At 38.5% G+C, this 27401-nt stretch overlaps 1 protein-coding gene across 3 annotated transcripts in view; it reads left to right on the forward strand.

Moving 5' to 3' along the window:
* Positions 1-27401, forward strand: part of CALCR (calcitonin receptor) — a 169852-nt gene that overhangs the window by 62454 nt on the left and 79997 nt on the right. The gene's annotated exons all lie outside the window — the stretch shown is intronic.

A 27401-nucleotide genomic window follows, 5' to 3' on the forward strand; every position in this document is an offset into this window, starting at 1 on the left:
TGCTAATATACTTGACATCAGCACATGCCAGTCCCATGACCATTATCCTGGGAGTTGTTCCTTCCAGTGCTTCCACCAGATATTCCCAATCATTCTCCATTCAAGTGATCTAAACATTTCTATGACACATGATCCTTTTGTCCAGCATGAAAGGTGCTCAGGCCGCACCTTTCATTGCTATGCAGTGGAGACCAATGGGCTGTAGCCAGGCTACTCACTCTGGAGCTCAAACTCAATGTAGCTATCAGCTGTGGCATTCGAATTCAGAACAATAAGTGATTCAGATTAAGAGAAAGAAAAAATCAGTATTCAGATGACCTGCCTTCCCCAGTTGCCTGTCTTAAGGATTTCCTCATTCTGATTGAACCAATGGTATCACAGTCCAGAGGGTCAGCAATTTTGGATAGCAGGTAGTAGGAATTAAACACCACTGGGGTGATGTGCTGAACTGGTCTTTTTTGCCCTGGAGTGGTATACAATGTCACATGACTGCATCTCTAACCATACAGCTGACATAGTTTTTTTGGCGATCATCCTGAGTTATGTCTTTGACTTGGACAAACTCGTCTGATGTCATCAGGGTTATTTGGTTGTAGATATTGGTTTGGAATGTACTAAAGCACCCTGAAGTATCAGGCAAGGGCAGTGCTTGTTCCTGTTATTCCCCAGTAGATGTTCTTTTGCACATTCATCATAACCATGGGATGGTGTTCATGTGACCAATGGAGAAATTCACAGATTATGTAGAAATGGACATTTTAAAACACTAATTCGTATCAATCCTAAAATAAATGTTTAAACCAGAATGTGAATGAATCATGTGTTACAGGTGCCTGTTTGTCTCAACTGAGTGTGAATGGAAAGGTGGACGTATAACTCAGCTATAGCCATCTCCATGGGAGCTGACTCTCACCTGCAAGTGGTAGTGTTTCTAATAATTCCCTTTTAAAAATAACATTAATGTGAAAAGACCATATTTTGCAAGCATCATTCAGAGAGGGACATTTAATATTCCTGGGTCCATCTTTTACCTTCAGGCATCCTTTGAGAGTGTCTTTGCAGAGAGAAGGGAAGTGAAGATGCTAAGGGGGACAGAACATGCTCTTATAAATATAACATTCATAAGAAATCAGGCACAAACTTATTAGCATAATCATTTGAGCACACTTGCTGTGTGCTCTAAACATTAAATTGCTCAGAAGTTTTATGTACCAGAAAATAACAGCTACAAAAAGAGAAACATTGTGTCTTTTTCATATGATATTCTACTTTTCCTCAGAGAGAAATGGACATCCCCCCCACCTGCATTTTTGGTAAAATACAAAGCAACAGCTTTCTTTATTTAATTACAACTGTAATTTGTATCACTAGTGATGTCAGGTCAGTTCTGGGAAGGGGTTTTGTTGAAGGGAACTGTGCTCGTTCTAATATCTGATTACTCTGGATGTGTCTGAAGTACCATAAGAAAAGAAACTTTAGCCGGATCCCACTACTTTTGCTCATGTTGAGGTGATCCCTTGAATGGTGACATTGAAATATGTGTGTCTGCTTGGGAAGTAAAAGTCTCTTTGGCATGAGTCACAGTTTCACAATTCAGATTGAGGATTCGGTTTGTTATGTTGATTAATCACCTTCCTTATGCATTAAATTAAACCTGCACACTTATCTCTGGGTAAGGACACCATCATAATTGTCTAACAATAGTAAAACCTTTGGGATGTAACAGTGATTCAGACTAACACTATTTGCCATCCTCTTTTGTCTGCTCTGGAGAAGGAATTTGTTGCAAACCTGCATCCGAGTATGTTTTTCTTTTCCCCATCTTGGTTAGTACACTGCTGCTAGTCCACTGAAATTCTGAAGCCAAGTCTCCAAGTTCCATATTCACCTCCCTTGAGAGGGAAAAGGTTTGGATGTATCTTCTCTGCTTGTGTCTGAGCAACGATGTACTGGCATTACCAGCATTACAAAAGGTAGAGGTGTAGGATTTCAGAGGTAGCATTAAAAAACAAAGCGAATGAAAATACATTTAGAAAAGTAGGGATATAAAGTCCTAGTAGTATTAGACCCTCATATTTCTGCAAAAATCCGTTCCTGCCACAGAGGTTTTCCTACCACTGAGATAATGGAGCCTGCTGTGATAGCCAACTTTTGACACTAATTTGCATTTCACTGCTGTTATACATTGCTAAGCTATTCCATTTGCCAAGATTTTGCTTGCTATGAAACCAATGCACTGACTTCCTGTGCCAATTGCATCTCTGTCTCCTGTGCAACATAGCAATAAGGGATGGATAATGTAAAGTCACCAGTATTTTATGAGTAAGTGCATTCCTAGGCATTTGGCATGAAAAAGATTTAGGACAGGATATGTACTGTAGCTATAATACAGTAACGAAGATGATGAACTAGCATAGTTTACATCTTTATTCTGGAAAAAAAAAAACTTACTTAAGCCATTTCCTTTCCTTAGCTAGGAAAATCCTCCAGTGTCTTATGAATGGATTACAACATGCTTAACATTTCAGGGGGGATGCAGAAATTAGGCTGTGAATCAGTAGTCTCCATGTAGAGATTTATTTCAGAGTTTGTAATTAAACACCAAGGAAGATTTTTGATGACTGCTCATCATACTTTAATCAATATGGACATGCATATTCTTAGATACAGTTAGGGTTTAATTAAGGAACCAAGCACTCCATAGAAAGTGTGCTTTGGCCTAGCTGGTTTTCTCTTGAGATTAAAAAGCAGATCTCTATGTACAGTGATAGTGCTGCCATGTATGGGATTAACTCCCACTTACCTGTGATAAAGGATGAAGATCTGTTCCGTTATGCTTCAAATTGTTCATCTGTTGTGTTTCCAAGGCAAAGATTCTGTTTGGGACTGCAGGAGTGGTACTTTATTATTAGCACTACTCTCTTTAAAAAGGCTTTGACATTGAACTGTGACAGTTTCCGAACAGTGCAATTTGTCTGGACAGATATACTGGCAGGAAATTGAATAAAACACATCAGTGTATTTCATAAAGCCACTGAAGCAAGATTTCTGTGCTGGTGATTCACTTTAGCCTGGATGTACAGAAAATATAGTTATCCAATTTATAGTTGTATAACTAAATTCATAAACAAACTGATCTTGAGGGCTCTGACAGCTGAATTAGGAAGAAAGCATAAATTTGTTTAACAACTTAATAAGAAATGAATGCTTTGAGGAACTCTTCAGTTCTCTTTGATATACTGCCAGAAAAAATTCCTCTTTTTTGCGCTTTCCAGGCTTTCCATGGCACTGCAGCTGCTGTGGTGCCACTCCATGTGGTGGGCAGCCCAGGGTCACCTCACTGTTAGCATTCACTTCCATGGCGTGGGCAGTGGACCTTTACTCTCCTTATACAATTCTTCCCTGAGACTGCTTGGTATGCAAAAAGCACTGATCAGTTGCTTCTGTATAGGCATGAACTTACATATACACAGGCCCACAGTGCTGAGATGCTGGCCCTGGCCTTCTCCACCTCATGATGCAAGAAGAAACCAGATCAGGAAGCAAATTTTCTAGAGGAGGAAAAGGAGAACTTACTCAGTTGGTCCCCAAAAGAACTGGATTATCCCCTTGTGGTTGAGGTCCCTCATGTTGTTCAACGCATCCTCCTCCATGTGTAAAGTGAAGTAGATGATCTGGACTTGTTTCTCTTGCCAACATTAGAAATGATTGCTCATTTGAAATTAAGTCATTCTCAAATTGTCCACTCAAAGGAGACAAAACAATTTGTAGTCAAGATTAGGTATTCAGACTTTGCTGTGCTAGTCGAGTTCCGTGTTTCCTCTAGTCTGGGGGCTTGTCTGCAGCTTTTCCCAGCAGTAGATGTTTCAGAGGAAGCAATGGTTACCGTCCTCCAGGAAAACAGCTAAATGTGGACCAGAGGCATAACAGAAAAGCTTGTGCTGGTTTTGTTTGTATTGTATCCAAAAGCACAGGAGTCTTGCTAACATCCATGCCTTGTCCTGCAACTTGTACCACAACTTCTGTATGCAGAATGCAAACTAGATCCTTTCCTCTCAGATTAGCCCCAAACCAACCTGGTTTTATAGCCTTTCCCTGTGTCTTTTCCAGACTCATCAAACAAAAATAAGGTTTTGCAGAGTATGAGAAGATTAAATCAAATGAGACCAGGAGATTCACCATTCACCTAACTAAAACCCATCTGCATTATCGGAGTAGCACACCAGGAAGAAGTCTTAATTCGCCTCCTAACAGTGTCCCTGTTACTTGCAAGCACATTTGTGAATGTACCTGAATACATCTGTTGGTTCCACATTACATACAAAGGGCTGTCTAAAAACATGGATAGCTGTATGTGTAACACTGTGAACATCTAATAGTTTGCAGATGGAAGTATAAAAGCTTTTGACTGTATTTTTATAAGTCAATCAAAAATTTAATCTAAAAATTAAAAAGGAATCTCTATACAAAATGAGAATAATTCGTAGAGAAAGCAACATTTTATTTCTTGGGAACTAAGGCTACTCTGATGGTACCACCTGGGTGTACATGTATGAATCTTCCTGTACTCTGTTAATAACTTTTGAATATGTTTGTCCACTTTTTCCAAACTAGGTGTGACTCAAGGATCAATAGATTTCTTTACAAATAGGTACACAAGTAGATGATGGAAACCCAGTGTCCTGTGAGTCTCTTGACTGAGAAGAAAATTGCTAGTGTGAGTTCTTTGTTAGATAACAGATTACCTGAATAGGGCATAATAAATGTCTCTGCATCCAAAATATCTGTGTTCACACTTTGAGATCAGTCTTAGGACATGGAGTCCTTCAGAAAGAAAACCTAATTAATTCTGGCTCTTCAAGAACATATGTTCACAGTTTTCTCCTTCTGGGTGTCCTTTCAAGGGGCAGTATAAGGATTGTTCTTTCTATGGCATTTAAACGGCTTTTGCTATTTTGGCTAAATTAGCTAAATAAAAATTTGCATGTCAGCAGCACTACAAAAAATGACTACATTTGACTGTTAAAAAATGTTGGTTTGTTCCACTTAGAGAAAATAAAGTGAGACTTCTGTGTCTTTCACTTGGTTTATGCTTATTTGACCACTTAACTTTTTTCCTCTCAGCTGTCTTTTGTGTGCATTTGTTAGAGAAAGAAATGACTTGTAAAGAGCATGCTGGAGTATTTTTCCAAGGAGGGATATAAACCAGAGTTTACAATAATTTCTTACACTGAATAAAACATAGCAATGCTATTTGTATTAGATGTTTAGTTAAATAAAAGCTGATTATTTAATGATAATTTAAACATACTTTGGTCTTAGTTTTATGTTTGTCGTTAAAATTTGCAACTCTTTTTATGCTGCCCTCTATTTTTTCCATTTTGAACAGGTGTCTTTGTAAATGTACAAAAAACAGATCAGAAAAATACCACCTTTCCCATCATAATTCCTTCCTCAGTCAGAACCTCTAGCTAGCACCATGTCCCAGTATCACTCCTGTCCTGAAGTAGCCTGTTGCTTTCCTTGTGTAGAGAAAACGGAAAAGTTTAAGACAGTTGGAATATGAAAGTAACACACAATTTGCATCCTCAGTCCAAACCCTGCAAATTCCTGTTTTCTTTCCATGTGGCTTCCAGTAATGAAATAAATAATCTTGTTTTTATACAAAAAAAAATGTACTAACACCACTCAACAGAGTACAGAAAACTGCAGTTCAGGTCTTCAGCTTTCAAACTTTTGCCTTGCTTCAGTTCCCAGCACACTTAAAAAAGGGATTACACTTGTCTTGACATTAATTTCTAAATCTGTAGATGTCCGAGACACTGTAGGCCTGAACCGTTTCCCCTTACTGTAACATAAAACAAATTGCAATTAAATGTTTTACTGGTAATCCTACAGCAGTGCCAGTCAAGGACATTTGCTGTCCTTAAAGAGGCATAAAGTCGTCCCACATAGCTCTGTCCTGAGTACAGAAAACTGTACACCCAGCTTGATTCTGGTCCCCTCTTCATATCTTTTGTGTTCCTAACTGCATCAAAGATGGTAGGATATATGGATTTTATATTACCCTTACAGACAACAGGAAATGTGGGAAAACAGTATAGAGTAACATGAAACTGAAAAGGAAGTTTGCAGATCTCATTATGATGTCTATTTTAACTGTTTGTCCTACTTGGATGTACCTGTTTGTGACACCAGTATGGTATGCTGCTGGAGTAGCCTATCTAAAAACCTGTAAAACAAAAATGTGTGGCTTGATCTGTGTGGAAAGACAGAATGGTATATTCTTTGTTGTGGAATATCTGTCACACAGGTGGAAAAGGCATTCTCCTTGCAGCCTTCATAACTTCAAAGAACATATCATGTACTTGAGTCCCATGTATTTTTTGCAAGAATGCATTTTTTATAATAATTACACAAGCTGCCTGATGTATTTTCATGCATCCCAAAGCAAATGTTTCTCTCTGAAGTCTGTAAATAGTATTATAATCTTGCTAATTCCAGTGATCTAATTTCTCAAATGACTCTAGTGACCACAATCTCTGAGCAGGCTGCTGTACCTGAGCAAGACATACATATCTCTCTGACCATCTTTGCCACACAGCTTTTTTAAAAGTGCAGTTGTATCAATCCAAATATAATCCTTTTATTTTCAAGACAAAGTAAGAATATTGTATAGTTTCATTAAAAAACAAGCCTGAAGGCAGAAAGGACATTCTGTACATACAAAATTAGAAAGCAGTTATCTAAGCTCGGATGAATTTACTTTAACTATCAGTACTGATAGAGTGTGTTTAACGTTATTATCTGATGGAATTGTATCGGTAGAGAATTGCATTAGTTTTCACAGTACTACCTCGTTCCCATTTTAGTGTTGTGGTTTTTTTTTTCTTTTTTTCAATCTCAAGGCTGATTGGGAAGATTTTCTATTATATTTTACTAACTTGAAGTGAGGTGCAATGTCCTGTTCAAGTCATAGATAGTAAAGTGGGAAAAGTCCTTAATTTGTAGCTGGGAAAGCAAACAAGAAACAGCTTTTCTTCTGTGCTGGCATTAGAGATCATAATTCTTCTTTCTGATTTTACACTGTCACAATCCATAGGGTTTTTCATCCTGTCTCTTCAGAATAAAAAAGGTTACTTCCAAATCTGACAGCAAACTTTGGTGAGCTGCCAATACATGAGTTCGGCTTCTGAAACAAAATTTCAAGAAGCAGCCCAATACAAGAATTCACATTGATACATCTGACTGTATGAGAAACTTGCATCCCCAGAGGCAGCTTGTCCCATGATTTTAGCAAACAGCAGGAACTGTTTCGTTTTTGGAGCCTCTGTTGGGCATTGTCGGGACTTCATCTTGTGTAACCTGTGGAAGAAGTAGAAGGAGTTCAGAGGAGGGAAAAAACTTCTGACAGAGTGTGATGGTAACAATTCTGTACGGACATTTTGTTGAAGTTTGTAAGACTTTTAATTAAACTGGGTATTTTGCTTTCTCCCAAGCCCTCTTTATTAAATTTGATTCAAGGAAGGCATGGTTGTTTTTGTGGACAGTGTTGTGTGCCCCAGCTCAGAATCACAGTTATCAGGAAGGATGTTTTAGTAAGAAATCCGTGATGAGTAAAAGGTTTGTCTTTTTGTCAGCTTTGCTCACTGAGGGAGCCTGCCCTTCTCTTCGCAACAGCATTCTTTTTCTCTCTCTGCTACAAACTTCTTTTAATTGAAATCAATACCACAAGTTGACTTTGTTTGAGTAGCACCATTGGCCCAAAGTAAGCCCAAAGTTAAATACGAATAAGTATTTCTTAAAGCTTCCACATCAATAGCAATTAAACAGTTATTACATTTCATTTACAATGTATGGGCCAGATGCTTATTCCTATTTAGTTAGCAGAATGTAATATTATTAATGACTGAGACCTGGAATTCAGTCCTGAAACGACACGCAGAAATTAATCTACTTCAAAATATTTTTCACTTAAAAATTAGTTTAATTAAGTGCATATGTTGATTCATATGGAAGTAAATAGAACAATAATTTCTTCCAGAAAATTGCCCATATTTTGGGCATTTTACATGTCTGACAGTCTTTATTCTGCCTTCACAAATTTAGAGCCAGAAGTTCAGCAGCCAGCGGTATTGTACATGTTATGAATGCTGCTGTGCAATGTTCAAAATCCCAAACTCAGATCAACTTGAAGAACTTGATGCTGAAATGAAGTTGCCAAACAATCTTGCCCAAAGCCGTTACTTCTATAATTAGAATGTCATATGAGATATTTGTTTAGCTATAAAAGCCTGCTTGAACCACTGACCTCTCTCCTGGCACAAGAATTCCCAGTGAGACCCAGTTGTATGTGGTACTGACAATATCACTTATCTTGCAATGGGGACTAATTCCTGTTCAAACAGAAAGATACAGACTTTCAGTCTGAAAGGTGACAGTCCTTCTCTTCCAAAAAGTAAACCTTACCAAATAAGGATTTTTTTTCCAGGAGCTGTCACTGCAGCTATTTGAAAAGGGACTCAGTGTTTAATAAAGGTGTAGCACTGGGGAGTTCTGCCAAGGAGGAGCTCTGCTTTACTGAGTATCCAGCATCCAGTGCAGCTCTAAAACAGTATCATCACTTCATTGCCTTTCCTTTGAAAATAAATGCTGAAATGGAAATGCAGCATAATAAGAGTTAAAATTGCAGCACTCAATATACATCATAGATTGTCAACACGTTTAAACAGAAGTTTCCTAGAAAAATTCCCAGGTCCCTTAATAGGCAAATGTTTTTTAGTTGGTTTTGTGTATCTGCTGGTAACTCCTTAAGTATCTCACCAGAGCACAGAAATTTGATGGTCTTCTGATCAACAGCTACAGAGGGAAAATAAGATGCACCTTTTAGAAAGATACAATAAGCAGACCGTTTAAGTAACTATATTCACAACAGAAAGGAAAAGACTGATCCAATATACATCTTAAAATAGGTAAGGTCAATAGAGATTAACATCTACTACTAACTTGTTTCTAATTTACTGCGTTTAGTAGTCTGTTACTAAGATATCGAAATACAATGAGATTGCTGATTGGAAAATAACAGCTTTAGAATGATTTTTTTAATCTGGAAATACTACAAAAATCAGGTCTCATAACTGCAGGCACTGCAGGGCTGCAGGAGTTAGAGCTCTCAGCTAGCCAGCACAACAGAGTGCAAACACGGCAAATGTGCCACAAGGTAACACCAGTTCATGTGCAATCTGAGCCCCAGTCTCATACCTTTAATGTCATTAATTTTAGAGGAATTACCCTAAATGGAGAAGGAAATATATGAAGTCAAAATTTAACTAGTAATATTTAATTGAAGCATTTGGTGTTTGCTTGGATCAATACAAACACTTAAATGAGCTAATTTATGAAATATCTTGTTCTCATTGTCTCTACTCAAGGGTATAATGCAGGACTGCTTGGCCACATCTAGGCTAATACTATATGCAATCATAACTACCTGAATAAGCCTTGGTTATGCAGGAATACTATTCCATAAGGTTAAAGACCTGAACTTACCAAAATCAAACAAGGTATTCCTCTGATTCCAAAGGGATCAAAATCAGCTACTTTAATCAGAAAAATAAATAGGTTCATTCATGTATTATTTAAAAATTATTGAACATTGTAAAAGTTACAGTACAGGTACAAGGCAAAAATTTTAAAGCTACTCTTTAATGGAAGCCTTTAATTGTCTTAGCTAAACTCAGTTGTTTGTCTTCTTCTGTACTTCACAGAAAATAAAATTCAAAAAAGATATCATTATTTTGTTTCAAAAGAGATGTAAAAAAGTCTTAATCTTCCAAACTTAATCTTTTTGTTTAAACTTTGCTTTGTGTCTTTTGTTTTAATCAACAGCCTTTTATTGCATAGAAATAAATATTTTATAGTCTTTTAACTAGAAGGTTTTAGTCAAGATGTACCTGGTGTGTATGATATTTTTAGCTTAAATGGTATAAAATTTAAAAATAAATGTAAAACTAGTTAATTTTTTTTATAAAATCAAACAGTTAATTTTCTTATGATATGTGGTTACAGATGAATACTCTCCTCACAGACTCCTCAGGGACTAAAACATGATTGCATACAATTAACATTAAGATGATTAAAAGACTGGAGCATCTCTCATATGAGGAGAGGGTGAGAAAGGTGGAACTTTTTTCAGTTTGTATAAATGCCTGATGGACAGAGTAAAGAAGATGGAGCCAGGGTCTTCTCAGTGCTGCCTAGTGATACAATGCGCATAAAATGGAACACAAGAAATTCTATCTTTTACGTAAGCTTGGGGATATTTTGATTTATTGTGAAGCTTACAGAGCTTGTTCTAGATGAACTGACACATGCTTTTTATCCGATTCAATGAAAATTCCAATAGGGACATACCCTGCAGTTTTCAAGAGTGCTCAAATTTCACCTCTCATTTCTACCAAAGGAACTATGGGAGACTTTCATTCCATTTAACAGAGCTAATCCTGATTTATATCAGAAAATGGAGCAGATATGGTTCACTGATCTCTGAAGAAATATTGCCTAAAGACAGATTGCAAGTTTGAGCCACTGCAGTAACTATTTGTGTCATATTTATATGTGTAATTATATATTTCATTGGTAAAATTTTATTCTTTGATAGTTGTGTGTTCTGTACATACCTATTGACTTGAAAACCCAGGAAAACCTGATAGTTACATTGTTACATAATCTCTAGTTAAGAATAATGAGCATTTGGTTCCTGCAAAAAATTCATCATCTCATTCCTCCCCTCCTTCTCCAGATACTGACCATCAGCAGGCAGCTGCTTCAGCTGGGAGGCAAAATATATCATTGGTTAATGAAAGATATCTTAAAACCTTGTGGCTGCCTGTCTCTTTGGCACCTTGCTTGGTTCCTCAGTACCTGGCAGGACAGAACTTCATTCTGGATGAGGAACCAAATGAGGGGCTTCTCAGGCATATCACAGAAACATGACATTTTTTCATCTTCCATTCAGACCTCTTTTGGTATATAACCAAGAGCTCTAGTACACCGTAATTCTGGCTTGCAGACCACTCAGTAAACCCTGTCAGATGATAAGTGAACTTTTTGAGCTTTTTTTTTTTTTTAAAACAATCAATTTTTAATCTACTTACACATTCAGTAACTTAAGATAGTTCTTCAAAAATTGTGCGTAAGGTCTCATGGCATACGAATTTCACCCTTTCTTCACCAAGGTAGAAATTGATTGGGCAGTTTTAGTGGAAGTGGATAAAACTGAAGGAAACTGGACTCTCTCCTCCTTCTGCAAAAAGTTACACGATGTCTAATCAAATGTAAGACTAGAGTCATTGCTATTTGCCTGAAGTCTTCCTGGCATTTGCCCAATGAGACCACTGAAGTTCCCAGCTGGAAGCAATCTAATTTTGCAGTGCATCCTTTTAAACACAGAGTCCATCAAACACACCTGTACTGCTGCTTGTGTGGTCAACAGCACAGCCTCCAATGAATAAGCTCATTGAATCATCTGAATGACTACAACTGTTGGACACCAGAGCCCCATTTCAGCAAAGCAGCTAAATAACATTTTTAAATGGTATGTAAAGCTAGGTTTGCGCTTAGATGTTGTGCTTAACAGGGATTGAGTGTAGCACATGTCAAAGAGATCTGTTTCAAACTTCTGTTGAATCACATTCAAAGCACAGACTGTGAGTGTAGATTCTCCCTTGTGGAAATACAAAAATGTCCCACAGACATTTTCAGCAGTATTTCTGCTCTGTTTTGATGTTGATGAGGGAGCGTTGCTTGAAGGCAAAGTAACTTTGCTCAGGTAAAATCCAGTGAAACAAAGGAGAATGTTTCCTGCAAACAAGGCCTGAGTCCAGCACAAGGGAGAAAAATGTGTGTTATTACTACCTGGAAGCTATATTGATGGAAAACAATCTCAAATACATCAGGCAGAGATTTTCTAGGACTCGGTGAGACCTTTTTTTTCATCCTGTGGCATGAAATAAATAAAAGGGCTCTGTCAAATCTTTTCACTGTGATGGCCTCCTCTTGTGCAATGATTTTGTGCTCATTGCCCTGAGTGGAAGCTACTGACCTAATCTAAACATGTTGTAGGCACTTCATTTTTTATAGTTGTCATTACCTGGGTAAGTACGTCACAACAGACAAATGTCATAGTGGACAATCTGTCCTTTTTCATGTATTTTTTTACCAGATACCAATCCCTAAAATCTGTGGCATTACAATAAACTGTGTTAACGGAAGAAGCGTATTGACTTAAGGTGTTTTATGCTGCCTTTAATGTCAAAGGAAATGTTTGTAGTTCATTTCATGTACAGATTTTTTCTTCCCAAGTATCTTCTACTTTTCCTGGCAGAATTCATTAAAATAAAGCCAGGTGTGTGCTGCTAATGATCAAAGATTAAGTTAATGATCCAGTCATAGGTGTCAAAACTTTTGAACCAACATCTGGTTTCTGCTGGGCAAAGTAATACTAAGAAAAGAAAAGGGTTCGAGATCTGTCCATTGGCTAGAGTGGCATTGGCAGTGCTGTACCAAAAGATGGTTTTACTGGATATAGGTCAGTACACACAAGAAGGGAGTGGTATGAAACTATATTATGCCAGTCAGAAATTTAGTTCATTTTTTGATTTGCGACCATTATTTTAACTCAAATTTAAAATAAGCAAGCTAATCTAATAGAATGGCTGGGCAAGAGTTCTACTTAAAAGTTCAAGGAGCAACTGTTGTTGCATCATACAAGCAGTGTGATTTTTCAGGTACTCTTCCATTCCTATCAGAATGGTAACAGCAGACTGATGAAGTAATGATTCACATAGTTAAAACACTTCAAAAAAGCAAAATTCACAAATTTGATCCACCATCTTTGAGTACTGCCCATATTATTATGACATTGGAATAAAAGTGGCATTTCAGGCATCCAGGACTGACCAGGAACCAACAAAAGTGGAAGATTGTTATCTTTTGCCAGTTGTGGTAAATTAAAAAATACATAAAGATATTCAGCAGCATGTACCATTCCCATGTCCAGCAGCTGTTCTTTCTGTATCACAATGTCTAACTGCATGTTTGGCGATACAGTGGGTGTCTGAAAGCAGCCTGCTGAGAAGGGCATTTCTGAAGGAGTTGTACCTAAACCAGCCTGCCCAAGAAGGATGCGTAGACTTAGTCATTCCTTGCATAGCAGCTGTTAGAACTGTACAACGTGAATTATTTTAATCCTTTTTTAAGTGATTCTTTCAGAAGAGTTGCAGAGTTGTTCCTTCGCTTAGTTGTTTTTTGGGTTTGGGTGTTTGGTTTTTTTTTTTGCTATTGGTGTTTTTGCTGTTTCTTTTTAAATGTTTTCAAACGATTGTGGGATTTCTCATTGATTGCAGCTGAACCTGGATTGATGACCCCATTCATTAAGAGAGGAAGCCAAGTTGAATGATTTAGATACAATGCGATCCCTGGAGTAGAAATGTATGACCAGAGCTCAATAAGTGTAGCCTAGTTCTGTAGCAAAGGGCTGGGGATTTTGCAGATATAGTATAGCCAGCTAGGTATGCTGTGAACTTTTAAGATAAATTCCACATGAGTGTTTTACTGAATCAACAAGAAAAGCAATTAGCACAATATTAACTGACAGTAAACTAAGTTAATGTTGCACCAGTTTTTCCATTCTTGTATGCTGTGGAGCTCTGTGATGTCAGTATAGGACTGCATTATGAATATAATTAAATAAGATGGGAATAATATCTTCTGGGAAAAGATGCAGTAGGAAAAGAAAATAAAGGATAGCACGAAAGTGCTAAGTATAGGGAAGAGAACTATGACTACAAGGTCTGGAAGAAAAGATTTTAGGACATGGAGTCATGGAAAAGCAAATTCTGCTACTCATGTCTTTGCTGTGAGCTGTACATTTCAATAGAAATTGTCAAGGTGTTTTTCCACAGCTGAAATATCAGCTTATTTGGCAACACTTATTCTACAAAAAGGCTGATTTTGTAGAACCTGCAGTTCCTTCCATCTCAAACAAGACTACCCGTTCACTATAAGATCCAGGCTACAGAGCTATGCAAACATACAACTTTGTTTTCTGATGCCAGTTCTGCTCCTGAGCTCATTTGTTGTTTTATGGTGATGTCTTCCTCTATTAAAGCATTGCTTTTTCTTTTCGTTATAGCTCTGTGAAACACCTACTCAAATGGCATCAATGGATCAATGAATGAGGCTACAAAAGTAGTATTATCTTGCATGTACTAATATCAAATGGGTTAATTAAAAAAACTCAAAAATTAAAATATGAAGTATAGTTTCTCATAACAAAGAAAAAACCACCCAGATGTTGTTCGCAGTCCATAAAAAAAACCAAACCAAACCAACCAACCAACCAAACATACAACAAAAAAACCCAGGAAAACAAACAAACAAAAAAAAGTCAACCAACCAACCAAAAAAGCCACAAAACCCACACTCTTGTGGCTTTTATATTGCATTTTTGCTTGTGTATGTGCAATCTGTGAGCTATATGATATGCAAAACTCGATCTTACTTCAAGAAACCGTACCTCTCACTACCTTGGTGAAGGTGGGTTATCTAAGTACAGTGCAGAAGATTCAAAATGCAGCAATAATCAGAAATATTTAGATTGTTAGAGAAAAATATTCTTTAACTGCTATTTAATTCGGTGGTGCCTGAAAAACATACTTCATGGAAAGACCAAATGCTTCATCAGGATGAATATTTGGCAAGATTTAGAGCTTATGGGCAAATAAAACCCTGAACTCTGTGTCACCAGAAAGCCAAATCAACACCAGAAGAAGGGCAAAAAACCTCAAGACACAACCTCTACAGACCACATAAGAACTAGGCTGTGTTAAATTCTTTACATCTTGAGATTTTATAGAGCTCTGCAGAAGTTTACACATACACACATGGACACATGCTTGGATTTAGCAAGACAGTCAGGATGCCAAGCAAGGTCAGCCTTAGCTGCTGTTGAATAGACTGTGCTGACTTCTTTCCAAAGCCATTAGAAACCTTTTCTGAATTTCAGCGCTCATCCGAATAGGCTTCCCTTTTGTCCTCTATCTGCTATATAAAGTACTTTCCATATGAAGGCATCTTATCTGGCAATGTAATTTATGGAAGAGACAATCTATTATTTTTCCACATTAAGCTTTTGATCATGGATGGATATTTGCAGTTATTAACAGCACAGAGAGGCTAAAGTTTCAGGTCTTTTTACTCATTCCCATTGAAATAAATACTGAAGTTGGCAACCCATAGTGTAACAGGAAAAGTCTTGCTGAGAATTACAGATTATTTCCAGGTTTTTATTTTGAAAAGCCTTACAAATAGGCTGCTATGTTAGAGACATTTCTTTTCCTGTTTAATTGTTATAATTTGTGGTCCAGATTATCCTTTGCCTCTGCATCTGGATTTGATAGGAAGACTTGGGGCAACACAAAGCCTGGTTGATACATAAGTGTCCAAGTTGTAGCTCTATAGGCTAAACTGGAGAACAACCCCATGGAACCTGCACAGCTCTGGGCTGTGCTCAGAAAAGCAAAACTGAGTCTATATTTTCAGCTGACTCAAAACTTGGAGGCTGGTCCTCTTTAGTGACTTCAGCTGTCATTTTGGGGTTGATTCTGAATTCCTTGGGTAGTGGAGCCAGTAATTCAGTTCAGCAGCCCCAGCAAAATCAAACCCTCCTAAAGGTAGACTTTGGCCAATGTGTATCAAGATTTTCCAGAAAGGAAACCTTGGCATAAGGAGGCATGCAGAATTATTTTTGGCAGCCTTAAGAAATCCATTATGTTATAAGTGATCATAAATTGCCTTTGACTGAGTTGCTTGAGAATTGCAATGGCCTCAGAAGCTTTCAGTCCTAACAATGGAGCAGGTGAGAGACAGGCCACATGATGCTTTACCTACAGTGTGTCTCACCGGCCCTGGCTAACACGATGCTTCAGAGCAGGCCCTGTTCCCCACTAGTGTCCTGTCCAGCACAAAATTAGGATACGCATTCTCTCTCTGTCTAGAATCTCACAAATAAAATGCATGAAGGGAGAGAAAAAACAGATACATGAATTTGAAATAGTCACAGTAATAGCAAATGGGACAGTGACAATGCCAAGTGGCCAATAAAAAGATCTGTATTGCATTTAAAAGGTTCTAGGGACCTCACACTGATGACAACAAACCATTCCCAAGCTACGCCATTTTCCTTTTCAAAGTGTAGAGGTTAGCTTCCCAGTACTGTCTCAGAGCTCCTCCTAACATGTATAAGGGAAGAAGGAAAACCCAGGGCTCACAGAAGGGCAGTTCTGCTTCTCTATGGTGCAGCTTCTGCTGAAGGCAATGAGAACCTTGGTGCTTTGGAGGATCAAGCACTGATATTACCCTCAGCATAGTGGGCAGCAAGAGCAACGTGTCAGTTGGTAATCTGTGAGAGACAGCCCAAATTCTCATTGTTGTCCTCATATTGCAGGATAGGAAGAGATCTTCAAGAAATGCAGCTTAATACAAGCAGAGCTTCCCTAACTCCCCAAGAACTTAACAGTATCTCATCTCAGCAGAATGATCCAGTCAAAGACCTACAGATCCAAAGCCTGTGCTCGGCTCTTCCTGGCTGGCAAGGTTGTGGAGAAAGGGCTTGTTTCTCTGTTGTATTGGGTTGCTCATGCTCATGATTTTTTGGTTTTTTTTTGCGAGGCAGAGGAACATTACATCCACCTTTGATCTACCAGAAAATAAAGCCTTCTTCCATGGACCTGGATACTTGCATGCGAATAAAACTTCTGTGATAGGCGGTTGACCATTGATAGTCATGTGAATTTAGCATCTATGAGAGGTCTTTGTTGAGACTCTGAACACCACATGTGGTTACAATAACTCTGCATATTAATACTTATGAGCAGGGGAAGAGGTCACCAGAGCTGCTGTTTACATGGCATGCAGGCTGGCAGCTGATTTCCCTGAAAGGTCAAATCTAATCCTGATAGCAAGTAATGACAGACCTTTCTGTTCACAAGACACATGCACACATTTCAGCCACCAAATTTAACCATCTACTGGGCTTGTTTTCTTGCAAAAACCTTGTGTCTCACCTGGACCCAGCTATTCCTCTGGGACACCTAGATGAACCCTGGACTCCAGACTGCAAGACTGGAAGGATGTTTGGGACAAAAACCTAAGCTTTTCATAAAGTTTTCTAGGAATGAGTGAGCGAGTTATACCAGCAATGACTTGTCTCACTGTTCGAGTAATTTCCATGCCCTCATCTGTATCTCTTGTTAAACCACTCAAAGTCAGAGAAGAAAACAGGAACCGTAAAGAAAATACCAACAATCTCTCTGCAAATCTCTGCAAAGACTCATTCCTTCCTTTACTCTAACCTGAGCACGTGTGTCCACTGCCAACCTCACTTGCTGAGTTACTGCTGAAAGTAAATCTCTTCATGTATGTTAGTCTGGAAGTCTTCCAGAGAATTTTAATCTAAGTGGCTAATAGTTACCTCTTTGTAAAATTTTGTTTCCTAGTAATCTACCATGTGTAAATTGCCCTGTTGAATTTTTATAATGAATGTGTAATGCGATAGTGAGCAATGTGTGGATTTTGCCCTAATTGAAAGTGGAAATTTAGACTGTTACTTACAATCTAACCCTTTATAGTGTGGTAATTCCTGACAGTGATAACACTGTATCCAAGCACTACAGCTGTGATAATTAATCTGTAATAACTGGTGGAGCTAATCTTGTTTTTACTGAGCTACCCATTTCCTTGTATCTGCATCATTCATTACATCATTATATCTTCATTCACCATTACATCGGTGGTAAAAATGGTCTAAAATGCAATGACACTTTCTGACCACTTTTCTATTTATTATAGTGTAGGTGTGGTAACAGAAATATCAGTGTTGCAGTAGATATAATAATTTAGAGTGCACAGGCAAAGCAAGATTTACCAATAGAGGTAATAACTCTGAGTATACCAACCAGTGTATCTGTAGAAGTTAGCCAAGACCTCAGACACACAAAGGTCTCTTCACAGACTGTCACAAGAGGAATTGCATGCCCCAAAGACTGCCTCTGTCTATCAGGCAATTTAACATGCCCCGTTAAATACAAACCTTCCAGATCAACAGTGACATATTCTGATTTCAAATCCTTATGAGAATTTCTATGTATTATTAGCAGACCTGCTATAAAATTAGAACCAGACTCAAGAAAAAAAAGTATTATCATTTCAACACAGGCTCCTTTTTGTCAGGGAAGAAATTAAACCTACATCCAGCTGTAGCATGGGCTATTCTGCTGCCAAATGGGAACAAAATGCTTTAAATGTGTGTTCTGTCTATTTGATTTATAACAATCCACTCACAGGATTTTTCACACTTTATATGAGTTATATAAAAACAGTTACATAATAAAAAAGTATAATATTTTTCTTGTTTCTTTGCCCACCCCATAAAATATTCACTTGCTTCAAATAATCTATAGGAATGTATGGTTACAAAAAAAGGACCAGTGGGAGTTTGCCTGGGGAAGGATCAAATGGAAAACTGAGAGAGAATTGGCCACAAATAAATATTAAATAACTATTTTTCTTTCCAGTATATTCTGCAGCCAGAAGAAAAGAAAAATAACAAAAATCTCGATTTATAGAATCAAAAAAGTGTTGATGCAAAAAAGTATTGATCCAAGACGGAAGAATGTGACATATGAGGTTGCGTTCATCCATGTAGATGAAGATTCTTCCAATATGTTCGAGAAAATATTTGGGAACTGGAATAAGGAATGCCATTACATTCAACCTGTATACTGAATTTTTTCTTGCTTCTCCCTAATTCTTCATGAGTGCTTTCAAAGTCCATCCAGATCTGCCTTGTCATTATATTCCTGTTCTACTGAACTCAGATTCTTGTTAGAATATTTTTGAATGTATTGATTTACGGAAGACCTAAGCTGTATGTACAGTGCAGTCATGATACTGGTCCAGTTAAAGTCATAATGCAACCATGGAGCTGGCTCTTTCCTTAACTCCCAGAGTTTTGACTGAAGCTGTGTAATATATTTTAGTTTATTTAGCAATGTTTATTTAGCTGTACCTCTCACAATTCTTATTGCAAATTATATTGTTATCAATGATAGCCATAAAGGTTATTTTGCAGGTGGTTAGGACTGTGAAAACTTTTTTAATCTGAAAAAAAAAGAAAAAAAAGAGAATTATAGATACAGAGTCATTCAAAATATCTGCTTTAATTTTTCAGGCTATGCAAAAGATTATAATCTGACATAAATGTATGCAATCCCTTCGAAGTCTTTACCCTACAGCAGGGTAGTGTTCATCCCCAGCTTCTGGATGTGTTCAAGCTGCAGTGTCACCAAGATTAGATAATTGCATACTTACTCATTTTACAAGCACTTCTGCAAAGCCCTCTCAAAACTACAAACACTTTTGAAAAGACCTTTCACAGCTGTGCCTAAAAGGCTAAAATTATATGTGCTACTATGTGAGATGCTAAATCATAGCTTCAGAGTGTAGTAAAATGGCAAGGAAGTGTTCTGCTTTGCGGAATTTTCGGTGATGAATTTGGCATTCCTGGAGTGTGGGTCTTTCATCTAGCACTTGCTAGACCACAAGCCAAAGCTGTTTCATTTAATCCCTTTATTCAGGTACTCTTAGAATAGCAGGAATGCTCTGCTATAGATTTTACTTCTCTGCTTTGTTACTTGATAACATTTACTGACATTCAGTAAGCTTTTTTTTAAAATATTGTTGGTTTTATCTTGCTATCCATTATTGAAAGCAGAGCTAGTAAAATCATGTGTAATACTTCAGAAATGTAAGGTTTTTATTTAACATTAGCCATTGTCTGATATGGACAATGTGATATGCCAGTCGTATCCTGAGCTGCATAAAGAGAAGCATGGCCAGCAGGTTGAGGGAGGTGATTCTGCTCCTCTACTCAGCTCTGGTGAGACCCCACCTGGAGTCCTGCATGCAGCTCTGGGGCTCTCAGTACAGGAAAGACATGGACCTATTGGAGAGGGGCCAGAGGAGGGCCACAAAAATGATCAGAGGGCTGGAACACCTCTCCTATGAGGACAGGCTGGAAGAGCTGGGACTGTTCATCCTGGAGAAGAGAAGGTGCCAGGGAGACCTTACTGCAGCCTTTCAATACTTTAAGGGGGCTTATAAGAAATGGAGAGAGACTTTTTGACCAGAGTCTGCAGTGACAGGATAAGAAACAATGGTTTTAAACTGAGAGTAGATTTAGATTAAATATAAGGAAGGAATCATTTATGATGAGGGAGGTGAGACCCTGGAACAGGTTCATCAGAAGTTGTAGGTGTCCCATCACTGGAAGTGTTTAAGGTCAGGCTGGGTGGGGCTTTGAGCAACCTGTTCTAGTGAAAGATGGCCCTGCCCATGGCAAAGGTTGGATATGATGATCTTTAAAGGACCTTTCCAATCCAAACAATTCTATGATTCTTTGAAGGGTGCTAAGAACGTGACTTAATTCTTATGTGAACCATTATTGCTTTGTTACAGTGAGATTATTTTAAGAGTGCATCCTTTGAATAGTGATTGAAGAGGACAAACTCGTTTTCCAGAGATGCAGCGTGATCCGCTCTCTATATTGCATTATGGCTTGAGTACAAGTGTAATTCCATGTGTTGTCGCTTCTTTCACTGTAAAAGCACCAAAGTCAATTTTCTTTTAATTTCAATTCCACAACAGCTTAAAGTGATCTATATTAGGGCAGATGTGCTGTTGTTACTCACCATCTCCTCTGAACTAAGTATTTCTACTGTCTTCCTTTTACTACAACTTATACTACCCAAGTCTGCAGTAAGTTCAGAGAACTGCAGAGGCAAAAAAAGTTGTCACTCATGCACTCCAGGGCTCAGTTTCTGTCTGGGCCACGTCTTCACAACAACAGTACAGGGGAGGGCTAGAAACATGCAGCTGAGGCACGGTACACAAAAAAGCAATAGGCATGTTATTTATTGCAGAAATAAATGCTTATTACTTATATTTAAAGACGAATTTTACTTTTTTTTTTCTTTTTTTTTTTTCTATTTTTTTAGACAAAAATGATTCTTCCTGGGATAAGTTCATGTCCACCTTAAACCAGATGAACATTCTTAAGATTACAAAATAGGGTCATATACATTGTTCAGGCAACTATTCTTGGTTAAAACAGAATGATTTTACCAATTTCAAAGAGGTGCAATGAGGTACAAGGAATCCTGTAGAGACTTAACTCCAGAAGTGTTTGGAATGCCTCTTCTCAAATACTTCTGTTAATACTTTGAGCTAAAATACTTCAAGTTTTACACCTTCCTGGAGTACATTTGAAAAAGATAAAAACTAAAGCTTTTGGAATAAATTACACAACCCAGTCTTCATAAGTATTTCAAAGTTCAGCTACCAGCAAATCCTCCCTGAAATTTTCTTTGCTTTTACTTGTTTTGAAACATCATAAAGCCCTTTGGCCACCAGAAGGGGGATAAGACCACCAGATGGATAAGTACAGAAAAAGTAATAATTTTCTTGGTTACTAATACATGGTAAGAATCAACTGCCAGTAATAGTCATTAGAGGATGCAGATATACCATACTCAGATCTACACATAACACAAATGGGATTAATTTAACTTCAGAGACCTAAAAATTAGGTGCCAGCAATCAGTTGGCTGCCTCAGCTCCCCACCTAGGTAATGGAAACCTCCCAAGAGCCATTCATCCCAGGTGCCCCTGGCAAGTGGAAGGAATCAGCTCCTCTAACTCCTTAAAAATGTACTGTCTTTTATTTAATAAAAGAAGTTTAGCCTTTTCTGAAAACCTTCTGGATAATTTGACTTGTATATTATTAGAGTCCTAGGTAAATAATTTTCATTCAAAGCACATTTTCTTGTATTTTTTATTCTTTCAAAGTATATTTATCACTGTCATATTACCCAGTCTAACAATAACCATCTTCAGTTTTGCCTGTAGTGTATATGATCACATTGGCTGTTCGAATATGTAGTGAGGAGGCTTTTCAAAACTTTGTGGTTACCTTAAAAGTAAGCACAGACAAGTTTGTAGCTAGTTTCTGGGTTTTTTTCTATTTTTGTCCAGTTTTCTGGCAAGGATTTGGTTAATGGGAAGCCTAAGGTACAATATCCCTTTCTTGTTGACTGGTTTTCGATGGGAAAATGAAGCATCAAATATTGCAGCTCCCGTGTAATCCAAATGAATCGATAAAGTAGATTTATTTGATCACTGGGTCTGTGTAGGTCTGAAATTGCCTATTTCCAAAGGTAATAGTTTCAATCTGTTAACAAGGCATGCACTTATCTCTAAAAGACACAGTTCACCATCTCCACCAGGCAAGTTAATGGAAATTAATGGTGATCTGCTTGCGTTACAACTGACTAGTCATCACACAACTGAGCATTTGGCTCCCTGATAGTGAAATTATCTCCAAGACTACCAAAAGGAATGAGATAAGATGCACCAAGTGACCTAGATGCTCACAATTTTCATGTAGCAATACCTTTAGGTACCTGACAACTGCATTTGAGAATTTGGATCTTGCATTTTTCAGATTTTCATATGAAAACTTGAGGAGGATTAGACAAAAGGTCAAGGATCTGTGTAAAGGTAACCAACTGGGAATACAGCAATGCAAGACACTAGATATGCCTTCTGCTTCACCTCATCTTCCTGGACACTTCACTAGAGGTTGTAGGGAGGCACATCTCTCCACCTGGGATTGACAGTCATCAGCTTTCTGGCATATTAGGAAGAACAGAGCAGAGCTTACCATTTCTCTTGGTTGCCCAAAGATCCTGGTGCCAGCTAAACTGTTTACAGACCACTGCAGGTTAATGGCTAGAGTATGTGCTTGGGAAACAGGAGAGACTGGCTCTGTTCCCTTCTCATGCATGGGGATCGCACCCATGGCATTTCCTCTGCCTGAAGGGACAAGAGCTACAATGCTGGTCTGTGCAGGTCCTGGGATTATATGAGTGTGATGTACAGCTCACTCCTGCCCAAAGCAGTAGCCCAAATTAGGAACCTAGGGGTAAAATGTCCAGCTGTGAATAAGGGCACAATTATAATACTTTCAGACTACCTGTGCATTTGGCAAAGCAAACAGACCTGCACCCTCCTTCTTGGATCGAAATTCCCTAAACACTCAGCAGGGAGGTCTGCTGGCTTGCTTCTGTCTTGCCCAGGTGTCTCTGCCCTGCGTTTCTCCCTACAGTGTTAACATGGGCAGAGTGGGTTGGTGCTCTTCTCTGATGAGTGGCAAGGCACTCCCTAGGAGGGTCTGCAGGTCTCTCTGCTAGTTCAGAAATCCTAGAGACCTTGGGACTGGAGGTGGGTACCCAGCTATTTTCCCTGAAAAAGCTTAATAAGGTGGAAAGGAAGCTGTTTAAGGAACTTGCAGCCAAACAAGGAGGTGGCAAGTGAATTTTTAAAGTTTCTGTGGGTAATGCGCCAACTAAGAAAGAGACGTCTTTGCATCACACTTCTGTACTTAGTCACAAACCTCCCAAGTCCTGTTTTGTGCCGTTAAAACCACTTCTTCCTTCAAAGGTATGTCAGCACTATTGTGAAAGATGACACTGCAGAATTATCAGAGTAGAATAACTAAATGAGAAGTCTTTTCCAGTTCTTCCTCCAGAAAAGCCTTTCTTTCTTTGTTATAGTTTCTTCAGACCTCAACAAAGAAATGTTGCTCTATTGCCTTCTTTTGATTTTTCCCCCTTATACCCTTCATTCTGACTAAATCTGATTCCCCTTGTTGGCCTTGAGCAAATGGCCATGCAGGGAGGGTTGTCCCAACTTCTGGGTAACACAATGGTAATTGTTATTGAAGCCCTGTTCACCTTAGTACTACAGGTGTAGAAATCGGGACAGAGACAAAAGAGACTAGTAGAACATTGTGCTTATCTTCAGATGAGCTTCAGGACTAATCCCAAGGTGTCAATACTATTACTATAATAGCTAAAGCAGGAGGAATATTTTAGCACATAATGAGCTATGCTACATTTAGGAAGAAAGAAAGAAAGAACAATATTATAGTTTAAAAAACAGATGGGAATTTCATATGTAGATATTATAAGCAACAGAGGGTGAAGAATTAATAAAAAAAAAGTACTGGGCTTTAGCAATGTGCTTATGGTTAAGTACTAAATATGGATTTTCTAACACTGAAATGCATGAAGCACATTATCTTATCATCGATTAAGGACATTGTTTTACTTACTGAAGAAGGATAAATAATATAGAAACAGGAATCAGGACACCACCTAAAGCATGCTTGAGAACCTCAGTAAATGAAACAAATTTTGGGGTTATTGTAAACTGTATTAAATCTCTGTAATAATTGTTCTTATATTAGCTCCAGTGATGCGAGGACCTCTCAGTACATTATCTATAATTTCTGTTGGTTTTTTGTAATAAGCATAATCTCAGGAAAACCTCATATATACCTAGAAACATCTGCAATGAAGGGCTATCTAAAATACCTATGCATAAAACAGCTTGAAAGACTAGAATTTATTGTTCCTCCATCTGTAACGGCAGAAAACATGTATTCTATTCTAAAACTGTGTAGCTGAAAACTGATTTCCTGATTTCCTGACCTGATTCATAGTGAGGCCCTATAGTTTGGCTGTGGGGGTAGCACAGAAGCAGCCAGAAGGAGGCAAGTGGAAACACCTTTCATGAGCACTGTCATGAAAACCACTGTGTGATTGAATCATGGTGTGAGTATGTGTTGGGGACCAGGCTCGTCTCTGATTTCTCCCCATCTTCCTGGTAGTACAGCTCCAGTGGAACTACACAGTCCATGAGGCTGTTCTGGGCTGTCCAACTTCCCTTGATCTGCAAGCAGCCTGTCCAGTGGCAGTAGCATCAATTGGTGTGAAAAAGTGATAGTTCTAGCACAGAAGACCCAAAAGCCAGGGCACTTTACTGCTTTGCACATCCCAGCATACTGTCATGTCACACCTGGACCTGGATTGCTGGAGATGGGAGAAGAGCTATGGAGCTGTTGCTCTGTTCCTCCATCTGGAGGCTGGCAGGGTCCATCTCTCAGGGCTCCCCTTAATGCTAGCCTCCCTTTTGTTTCTGTCCTGCCCATTGACCAACACTTTTTTACCTGTATGTACCTTTTCACTTCAATGCAATCATCACACTCGATCCAATACTGATGTCAATTCAAGTGTGCTGTAGTCCTATGAGCCGTTATGGTTGGAGAAAAAACACTTCTTGGTTAGGGGCTTTATAACAAGAATGTAAAAATATTGTTGTTTAACAATTATTTAAATTTTCATAACTGGAAAATACTCCTTTTGAAGAAGAAGGAAAAACAGGTACTGGATTTTGTGCAGCATGTCAGCCATTCCTTTAGTTAGAGCTGTCTAAAAAAAGAAAGATTACATAAAAGTTGGTGTGGGAAATTATTCTTACCCATTTACTCATATATAGTATCATATGGCACAGTCATCACAGTTAATATAGGGGGAAATCAAGTGTTAAGTATTTTACAGATGACTTTTTTTTTAGTTGAAACAGGAGCAAGAGACATTTTCAATAGCTCTTTCACTACATAATAACAAATGCTTACAAAATCTCACAAGCTTAAGATTTACCTGCAGCTACAGCTATAACCCAGCATAGTTCTGCGAGCACTCCTAGTACAAAGCACAAGAAAAGTAGATATATCACAAGTAACTTCAACTGCTATTTATTTTGCTTATGCTTTCTAGGTCAAAATATCTCTGTGCCATTTGTGGAAAATGATGTGCATTTTAAAATTGCTGACAGTTTGTAAGGCCTGCTTTTTACCAAATCTGTATGTGACAGAAGTAATGAGGCTATCAAGAAGATCAGAGGCACCTACCAGACTGGTTTTACACCACACTACAGAATGCTTTACATTACAGTACATAACTATGAACACCTGTATTCGTGCTTGTATGTCTGGGCATTGCACAGCTGACCAAGCCGAGTTTTTTATCTTTCCATGAATATTTTGGCAGTTTTGACCCAATACACACTGCAGTGAATAGTCTGAGGGAGATGTAGACAGTTGTAGGCATTTTCCTTTGATATAGCTGTCCAATTTTTGCTTCAATTGAGTTGTCTGTCATTGTTGATCAAATACAAATATGTGGCTGACAGCATAATTACATATTATTTCTGTGTCATTTGCCTGTCCCATTACCTCTAGCACACCAGAATGATTCTGGCAAGGTTCAGATAATAAAAAGGCTACTTCTTATTAGAGGTAAATCCGCTGAATCCTCTTTTCCATCACTTTGTGTTTTATGTAATGTCAGTGACACATGACAACAACACTCCTGTGTGGATCTGGTAAGAGATTACATCCACATGTGCTATGATGGTGGACAGCAGGATGACCATGAGCCAGCACTGTGCCCTTGTGGCCAAGAAGGCCAATGGTATGCTGGGCTGTATTAGAAGGGGGGTGGTTAGTACATCAAGAGAGGTTCTCCCCCTCTACTCTGCCCTGGTGAGACCACATCTGGAATACTGTGTCCAGTTCTGGGCCCCTCAGTTCAAGAAGGACAGGGAACTGCTGGAGAGAGTCCAGCGCAGGGCAACAAAGATGATGAAGGGAGTGGAACATCTCCCTTATGAGGAAAGGCTGAGGGAGCTGGGTCTTTTTAGCTTGGAGGAGACTGAGGAGTGACTGCATTAATGTTTATAAATATGTAAAAGGTGAGTGTCACGAGGATGGAGCCAGGCTCTTCTCAGTGACAACCAATGATAGGACAAAGGGTAATGGGCTCAAACTGGAACGCAAAAGGGTCCACTTAAATTTGAGAAGAAACTTCTTCTCAGTAAGGGTGACAGAGCACTGGAACAGGCTGTCCAGGGAGGTTGTGGAGTCTCCTTCTCTGGAGACATTCAAAACCCGCCTGGACACATTCCTGCGTAACCTCATCTAGGTGTTCCTACTCCAGCAGGGGGACTGGACTAGATGATCTTTTGAGGTCCTTTCCAATCCCTAACATATTTCTGCTTTAGATGAGGACAGCTATGACTGAGCTAATGTTTTTCTTCCCCTCTGAATACCAGTGACTTTCCAGACCATTTCAAGACAAGAAAAGCTGTTACAGTGCTGTTGCAGAGACAGATGTTACACAAGTGATTTTGTGTCTCACTACATGTAGACTAAGCATCGAAGCCCATGTGCCATTTTCCCATTAAATTCCTAGGTTTCAGATATGTAGAGTGCTCATGGGATTTTTGCCCAGGCAGAAAACACCTGCCTCTTAGTTTTTAAGCTCTCTGAAAAATAACGGTATGTGAGTGCTTGCTGGCTTACTGTGGCTGAAGGTTAT

This window comes from Patagioenas fasciata, chromosome 2 (genome assembly GCF_037038585.1).
Source record: "Patagioenas fasciata isolate bPatFas1 chromosome 2, bPatFas1.hap1, whole genome shotgun sequence".
NCBI lineage: Eukaryota > Metazoa > Chordata > Aves > Columbiformes > Columbidae > Patagioenas > Patagioenas fasciata.